Source organism: Chiloscyllium plagiosum, chromosome 29 (assembly GCF_004010195.1).
Source record: "Chiloscyllium plagiosum isolate BGI_BamShark_2017 chromosome 29, ASM401019v2, whole genome shotgun sequence".
In the NCBI taxonomy this organism is placed as follows: domain Eukaryota; kingdom Metazoa; phylum Chordata; class Chondrichthyes; order Orectolobiformes; family Hemiscylliidae; genus Chiloscyllium; species Chiloscyllium plagiosum.
This window is the reverse complement of record NC_057738.1, coordinates 13,248,225-13,257,287: the sequence shown is the minus strand read 5'-3', so window position 1 is coordinate 13,257,287 and position 9,063 is coordinate 13,248,225.

The window sequence follows — 9,063 nt, the reverse complement described above, 5'->3', positions numbered from 1 at the left end:
ATCCCAAGGGCAACTAGGCACAGGAAACTAATGGTGACCAACCGGCAAAGCCCATATCATTTGAGCCAATAAAAACTATAAGCTAAAATTGTGGCACCTGATGATGATGCAGGTCGTTTGCACCACCTGCAAAGGGCAGAATGGCCTACTCCTGCACCTATTGTCTATTGTTTGCCTATTCACCTTGCCTGCAACAATATAGCATCATGGCAGTATGTGAAGATCTCACGTAAGACTTTATGACAACTGAGAATGCTATATCTAAGGGGAGATACCTTCAGTATCCTGGTTATTCCTCAACCACCAAGGCTGAGACGCATTGTCTGAAAATTATCTTATTAAGATTTGAGAGTCCTTTTGCTGGTGAGTTTGTCTACTGGGTTTCCCATATTATACCATGACTACTCTTCAGAAGAATTTAGTGAGCCTTAAAGTGTTTGGAGCCATTCAATACAAATCTCAGTCTTTTCTTTCTCTCCTTCTGGTAAAGAGCTGTTAGGCAATATGTTAATAATCTAAATCATGCTTCAAGAAACCCAAAGGTATTTATTGCAAGAGAGTTACAATGGAAATAATGACTGGTTGTGCCAGGGAGAGATGAGTCTACAAGCCTCAAGTAATATGTTTAATTCCATTTAGGTCAAACTAACCATAAAACATGAAACTCGAAGCAAGGAAGAGGGAGCAAATAGAATGCAAAAGAATGCACTGGCTGAATGTTGCTATCCGATCCAACAAGAGTCAGTTGATTTTTATTTTATTTTGGAAGTTATGCAAGAACAACAATAAAAAAAATTGTATTTATAAAGCACCTTTACAAAAGTGAATCATCCCAAGACACCCAAAGCCACATGAGGCAACATTGGGACATTTGATGAAAAAAGCTTGCTAAGCTCAAGAAGAATCAACAGAGAGAAAAACACAGTGGAAAAGCAGTGAAGTTATGAAGGGAATCTAGGACGATTTACAGAGAGAGAGAGAGAGAGAGAGACAAGCATTCCAGATTTAATCTCTAGATGCCTGAAGGCACAGCCAGCAGTCATGGAGGAGTGTAAATCAAGAATGCAGAAGATTCTAGAATTGGAGAAACACAGAGGTTTTGGAAGGTTACAGGGCTGGAGGAGTTACAAAGCTAAGAAAGGGTGACAACAGGAGGAGTTTAAACACAGCGATGAGAATTTTTAAATCACAGACTGGGAGTCAATGAGGTTAACAAATACAAGGGTGAGGGGTGAGTGCCATCACTGTCTGTCACAGATTCTCTGCCGGTTGAGAATATCTCAGAGAAATTTGCAGAGAAGTGGTCATCAAACAAGCAATAAGAGAGTACTTTAAGTCTGACAAGTCCCTTGTAGTGCAAGATAGTTGAGAAAGTCAAATCACACCAGTAGTAGTAGCAGTATTTGTCATATCAATAAGAAGGGTAGGAGGCAGTGTGGGTAATGTGCCAGGTTACCATATGGGAAGGGTGCCAGGAAGGTAGGGTACCATGTGGATGGGGCGGGGGGTGGGGGGGGGGGTGCTTGGTGGGTAGGTAAGATAGGGTTCTAGTTGAGTAAAGTGCCAGGAGTGTAGGATATCACATGGAGGTGATGCCATAGCACAAAGTGGGAAGGGGCAACGTTAAGAAATGAAGTGCTTCAGGTGGGTCAGGTTGGGCAGGGGGTTTGGAGGAGCTGTCAGATCCTGTGCGGACTATGGCGATGTATCAGCTGCCAGGAATGGGGCTATGTCAGTCCCAGATGGGCTGGAGTGGGATAGGGGTCAGGTCCAGGGGAGAAAGAGAGAAGGTATCAGATCCTGGGGGAAGGGGAGGTAAGTCCAGGGGCAAGAATGGGTGTATGGTCCCAGACAGAGACATGGTATGTTGGGGTCCTGCACAAAAGAGAGTGTCCTGCCCTAGAGACAGGGACAGGTGGCTCAGATCTTTGGGAAAGTGGGAGTGTGTCATATCAGTACTCAGAGGATGCAAGTGGACTTAGAGAGGTGTAGTTGGAAGGTCAGTGCAGAGTGAAACCCTCTGAATTCACCTATTTTCAAAGAGAATTTAAAGCCTAGAATTTAAAGATTCCCAGAGCAATCTTCAATTTCCTGGGGAATTCCTTTGGAATCTGCTAGATCAGAGATTCTGCAGGAGCTGACTGTACAACCCTCGTCTGTGCTGCAGAAAGGACTATCTGACCATTTGAAAATCGGGCTTTTTTTTTCTTTATCCTCCTAACCATTTTCTGACAATGCCTCATGCAGCACAGCAACCCTGTATATATTAGCAATCCTCATAGGTGTCAGACCATGTGTGCCGACTGGCTATTCAACTGTGATAGGCATTCCCAGCATTGCTCTTTTGAAGCAAGGAAAACAGCAGACAGCAGAGGTCATGTGCTCAATGTTAGAGCAGGCATCCTGTGTTCTCCTCTCTCTAAACCAAGAAGACTGAAGATAATTTAAAATTCATTTTCAAGTATGTGCAATCAGTTGCAGATGTTAAAGTCACACTAACCCCAACTCTGACCAGACTGTCATTGGAGTACCAATATCACAGTAATGGGATTCAGCAAGGCCAAATGAAAGCAAGATGTATTGATTGCATCTGTAAAGGTCTCTCTGTTTCAAGTCTTGAGAGCATCTTTGAATTAGAAACTGTATGATTAGCCATTTAAGCAGCTGGTGGAAGTATGTTACAGGTTCCGATGCTCTGCAGCTGAGTAATCCCCTCATAGGTCAGGGTTCAAATCCTGACAGCATGTCACCTTTCTTTCTCCTAATAAAAAGAGGCAGAAACATTCCTTTTCAAAATAGAAGCTTCAAACTGATGTGCAATCATAATCAACATTTCCCTTACAATTCAATATTTATAAACTTCACAATTTTAAAGCGCGACCAAAGAGCACAAATTGATCACAGCTCCATTCTGGTGGACAAATATGGCATCTGATCATGACAAGTTAATGTTGAACTCAAGCAAGAGGATGCTTTGTTCAGGGAGATGATCTGCTAGTAAGTCCTATGATGCTATCTCATCTGCAAATATTTGAGATAAATTTTCAGTATTTGTGGAAATGAAGATTGAAATGCCTATTTCTCCACATGATTTTTATGAACCAACAATAGAAAGTATATGATGAATAGATTTGAAAATGGACCCCCTGTTCCTCAACATTTTTGGAATATTATTTGTGTTTTCCTTTGTGAAGACAAAACCAAAATATGTAAATAATTGGTCTAGGGCTCTAGCATCTCTTTGCTCCCCATTATAACTTCCTCTATTTCAGGTAGATAGGATAGTGAAGAAGGTGTTTGGTATGCTTTCCTTTATTGGTCAGAGTATTGAGTACAGGAGTTGGGAGGTCATGTTGCGGCTGTACAGGACATTGGTTAGGCCACTGTTGGAATATTGCATGCAATTCTGGTCTCCTTCCTACCAGGATGATGTTGTGAAACTTGAAAGGGTTCAGAAAAGATTTACAAGAATGTTGCCAGGGTTGGAGGATTTGAGCTACAGGGAGAGGCTGAACAAGGTGCGGCTGTTTTCCCTGGAGCGTCAGAGGCTGAGGAGTGACCTTATAGAGGTTTACAAAATTATGAGGGGCATGGATAGGGTAAATAGGGTAGGTCTTTTCCCTGGGGTGGGGGAGTCCAGAACTAGAGGGCATAGGTTTAGGGTGAGAGGGGAAAGATATAAAAGAAACCTAAGGGGCAACTTTTTCACACAGAGGGTGGTAAGTGTATGGAATGAGCTGTCAGAGGAAGTGGTGGAGGCTGGTACAATTGCAACATTTAAGAGGCATCTGGATGAGTATATGAATAGGAAGGGTTTGAAGGAATATGGGCCGGGTGCTGGCAGGTGGGACTAGATTGGGTTGGGATATCTGGTCGGCATGGATGGTTTGGACCGAAGGGTCTGTTTCCATGCTGTACATCTCAATGACTCTATGACTCTATGATTGTAAGGGACCTGCTTTTATCTTCACTAATCTTTTTTCTCTTCACATATGAATCATCCACTCAGCTCGTATGACTGAATGCTTGCAAATGCTTCAGCTTTTCCTTTTGCACAAAGTTACCTGCAGAACCCAGATACTCTGGGCATCCCTGTCATTCAGGATGGAAATATTTGTGGAGCCTCTTTCTTCTGTTCTTTAATTATCCATAAGCTTTCATGATTTGATATGGCAGGACTTCAGAGCTTAGATCTGATCCATTGAATCACAGAACCCTACATTACAGGAACAGGCCAATCAGGCTATCAAGTCCATAACGACCCTCCAACGAGCATCCCACCCAGATCCACCACCCCCTACTCTATCCCTGTAATTCTCAATGCCAATCCACTTAACCTTCACATCCTTGGACTGTGGAAGGAAACTGGAGCACCCGGAAGAAACCCACAAAGACATGGAGAGAAGAGGCAAACTCCACACAGTTGCCCAATCCAGGAATCGAACCCAGACCCTTAGTGCTGTGAGGCAGCAGTGCTGACCACTGAGCCACTGTGCTGCCCTCGTGGCTGGTTGTGAGATCACTTGGATCTGTCCGTCGCATGCTGCTTATGCTGCTTGGCACACAAGTAGTCCTAGGTTGCAGCTTCAGTAGATTGTCCCCTAATTTTTAGGTATGCCTGGTACTGCATTCTTCACTGAAGCAGGCTTGATCCCTTGGCTTGGTGGAAATGGTAGAATGGGAATATACCAAACCATGAGGTCATAGATTTTGGTTGAATACAATCTTGCTGGGCTGGTGGCCCACAGCTGCACGTGAATGCCCAGTTTTGAGCCGGTAGATCTGTTCAAAACCTATCCCGTTCAGCATAGCAGCAATGCCACCAAACCTGATGGAGGTGGTTAGCTTGCAAAGTCAAAGGCTGTGTAGTGCTTGATCCAACAGATGTATCTGCGATAGATGGTTTGGTTGAGGAGGTGGTTTAATATGTTTTACTCTCTTGTTTATTACTTTACCACCTCTTGTAGGCAAAGTCTAGCATCTATGTCCTTGAGGACTTGGCCAACTCAGTCAGTCATGGTGCAACTAAGTCACTCGGTGATGGGTGTTGGCCTCCCCGAAGTATATTCTCTGTTCTTGTCACTCAGCATGGAGAAGCGCTGATCCATCAGGGGTGGGAGGGACCAGTATGAGGTCATCAGCAGAAGCAGCCACTTTTGTCCTGATGGCATTAGGCTTCATGGGATTCACAGTCAATGTCGAGGAGTCTCAGGGCAACTCCTTCTTCATTGTGTGTCACAGTGCAAATGGGCAGTGATGGTAGGACATTATCTGTAAGATATAATTTTCTGAGTATGGCTATAAAACTCTTGTTGTTTGACCAGCCTGTGGGGCAGCTCTCAGACTTTAGTAAGTCCCCAAATTTTAGTAAGTAAATGTGTGGGGTGTTACAAAAGCATATTGGAGAAACTCAGTAGGCCTGACAGCAACTAAAGAGAAAGAAATGTTTTAAGTGCAATATTATGGTTCTTCTTCAGAGCTTTTTTTCTAATTTAATCGCAGGATGTGAGTGACAGGTCAGTGTTTATCACCCATCCCTAAGGTGCTTACCACGTTGCTGTGGTTCTGGAGTCACATATAGGCCAGACCAGATCAGGATGGCAGATTTTCCCTTCCTAAATGACGTTAGTAAACCTGTCGGGTTTATAAAACAATTGACAATGGTTTCAAGGTCACAATTAGACTCCAGATTAACTTATTAAATTCAAATTTCACCTTCTGCCATGGTTGGATTTGAACCCATATCCCCAAAAATCTCTGGATTTCCTGTCCAGGGACATTACCATAGCACCACACCCACCCTGTTCAGCCAAAGTGTGGTACAAGCATCTAAACCTTTGTTAAAACACCTCAATGTTCTGCTCCATGAGCTTCATCTCTTTTGTTTTACGTTGCTTTAATGGGCAATGAGAAAAATGTTAGTAGGGTTGCATTGTACAGTGAGTATTTGAAAAGAATTAAAACTCCCACAACACCAGGTTATAGTCCTACAGGTTTATCTGGAAGTACTAGCTTTCAGAGCGCTGCTCCTTCATCAGGTAATTAGTCCACCCCAGTCCAACACCAGCACCTCTGCATCATATTTGAGAAGAGGCAGTCTTATCATTTTAACTGCTCCCTCAGTGAACTGTGATACGTTTGCTACCTTCAACAAAAGACAAAGGGTTGAATTTAATTAGCTCCCAGTAGGTGGGGCACAGCAGTAACACAGCAGGGAGCCACAACTAGAATCATAGATTCCCTACAGTGCAGAAAGATGTCATTTGGCAAATCAAGTTAATATTAACCCTCCACAGCATCCCACACCCAAACCCAGCTCCCCCTCTTCCATCCCTATAACTCCATATTTCCCATGGCTAATCCACCTAGCCTGAACTACCCTGAACACAAGGGGCAATTTAGCATGGCAAACCCAGCTAACCCACATGTCTTTGGGCTCTGGGGAGTAAGTGGAGGAAACCCACAGGGAGAACATGCAAACTCCACACAGACAGTCACCCAAGGCTGAGATCGAACCCAGGTCCCTGGCACAATGAGGCAGCATTACTAACATGGAGCCACTGTCACTCAACGCTCCAGCATGGGCAGCTATTGGATTAATTTACCCACCTAAAGGCTCGATTAAGTGTTATTTTAGTGTGCCGCCAGAATTTTGAGGATGGTAGGACAACCTTTCACTATTGATATCCTCACAGTGGCAGCTCTTGGAGAATGATTCAGTCAGCGACAGGAGGACCACAACCCCAAGAATATCCCCAGACATGTTTCCTCATCAGGGCTTAGCTCTTTGATTATTTTGCTTATTAGGCCTACTTGTTGTAGGCTTCAAGACTCCTGCATAGCTCAAAAACAACCAGCACTCACAATGGTGCTTCTGACCTGGCAGCCCTCTTGCTAGAGTGGCAGCTCTTGGGAGGGTGTGCCACTGTCATTGATAAGACTACACCCCATGACAGCAGCCACTTAACTGGCCCTCCCAACCATAAAATTCAGGTGCCAGGCTCGTTGCCCTTTCATGAGTGCCAGTGACATGCATTTGGTCTCCGCGTAAATGGTGAAACCCTGTTCAATAATGCTGCCTGGACCAGGGGAGGCCTGTGTGACATAAAGTAACATAACCAAGCCAAATAATGGTGTTTTCAGATGTAAAACTGTCACAAGGCCAATAGGTCCACATGCGAACTAACTTCAGTTCAAGAGCTGACTCTCCTCCAGTGCAGAAACTTGTGTTAGGATGAGCAAAGGAGGAAATGAACTTTGGAAGTTTGTGACAAATCTATGGAAAAGGTTTCTATTTATCAAAGAGTGAATGAATAAATTATAGAAAAGTTAAGGTAAGTCAGAACAACAGACTGAAAATGCGAGAAAGGCACAAAGGGAAGAAAGCAGACAAAATCAAATAGAAGAAAAACATGCATTAAAATACATTAATGCCTAAGGATGTTCCAAAGTATATTTTTAGTCAATTAAGTACTTTGTAATGAAACATCAAATTGGAGAGAAACAGAATGTATGCCAAAGAATTATTCACAGCAAGTTCAATTTCTGAAATAGACATTGACAAAAAGGACCAGTGAGGATCCCTGTTAGTACTCACAGCTATCAAACGTGAAGTTAAACGTTTTGGCACAGGTTCATACCAGTTACCTTCTGTGCTTCAGTCAGGAGCACCATGGGGAACAATAGCATCTTGATATATAAGCAAGGGGCGATTTATTACATTGCAAATTCGGAACACCGGAGAATGTGCTTTACAGTTATGCTGTATAGGTAACAGCATTAAAGACTAACACCTGAGATATTTCACAAAGATTCATTTTTAACTTGGGTAATTTTACCTTTTTTTAAAACTCATTCTTGGAACATAATCACTGCTGGCAAGAACGAGGTTTACGATCATACTATTGTTGTCCTCAGTAATTTCAGAAGTTATTTAAGTCTTCATTTTTTTCATGGGATGAGAGCATCACTGGCAAAACCACCATCTGTTGCTCTGTGAACTGAGTGGTTTACTATTTTAAAGGGCAAATATGAGTTAACCATGTCAGTTGGATTCACATGCACTAAACTGAGGAGGATGGCACAATTCCTTTGCTAGCAGGACATTAGTGAACCAGTTGAGTTTTTAACAACAACCACTGATAGTTTGATAATCGCCATTACAGAGGGTAGCTTTCAATTCCAGATCTTTAGTAAATGATGCTTTGAACTAGTGACACCTCCACCTGACTAAAGCATCAGCCTAGACCTCTGGCTTTTTCATCCAGTGATATTACAACTACACCAATAGCTCCACTTTAGGGGATAACCATATAGATGTGGATCCAGGTGTACATACTGCCTGCCTCAGCAAGGATACAGATATCTTTTCCTGATAGACATAAATGCAACAATGTGACAGCTCAACGTTCCCTTTTCTATTGGGAGCAGTATTTTTTTAATCTGTAAATTTGTTTTTATTTGAATGCAAATTCTCAAAATGCGATGGTGAAATTTAGCTTAAATTCTCTAGATTATCAGTCCAAGCCTTTGGATTTTTAGTGAAACGGCATTAGTCTTTATATAAAAACATGTCACCAAATAAAGTGAGATTTCATAAAGAACAAACCTTCAGCCAGTGGGGAAACCGAGCAAAGGCTACGACAATGGATGAATGGACACCGCACAACAATCAACAGACAGGAGGGTACCCTCCCAGTTGGGGAACACTTCAGCGGTCCTGGACATTCAGCCTCGGACCTTTGTGTGACCATCCTCCAAGGTGGACTTCGGGACAGGCAGCAGAGGAAAGTGGCTGAGCAGAGGCTGATAGCTAAGTTCGGTACCCGTAGGGAGGGCCTCAACCGGCTCCTTGGGTTCATGTCACATTACAGGTGATCACCATTGCACTACGCACACACACACACAGATATTCCTACACACACACACACACACATAGATATTCCTACACAGATACACACAGACGCGCACACAGACACCCACACACACCCTTATAGACACACAGACTCCCACACATGCACCCCCTCACAGACTTAAGACACTCTGCACTCACTACACACACAC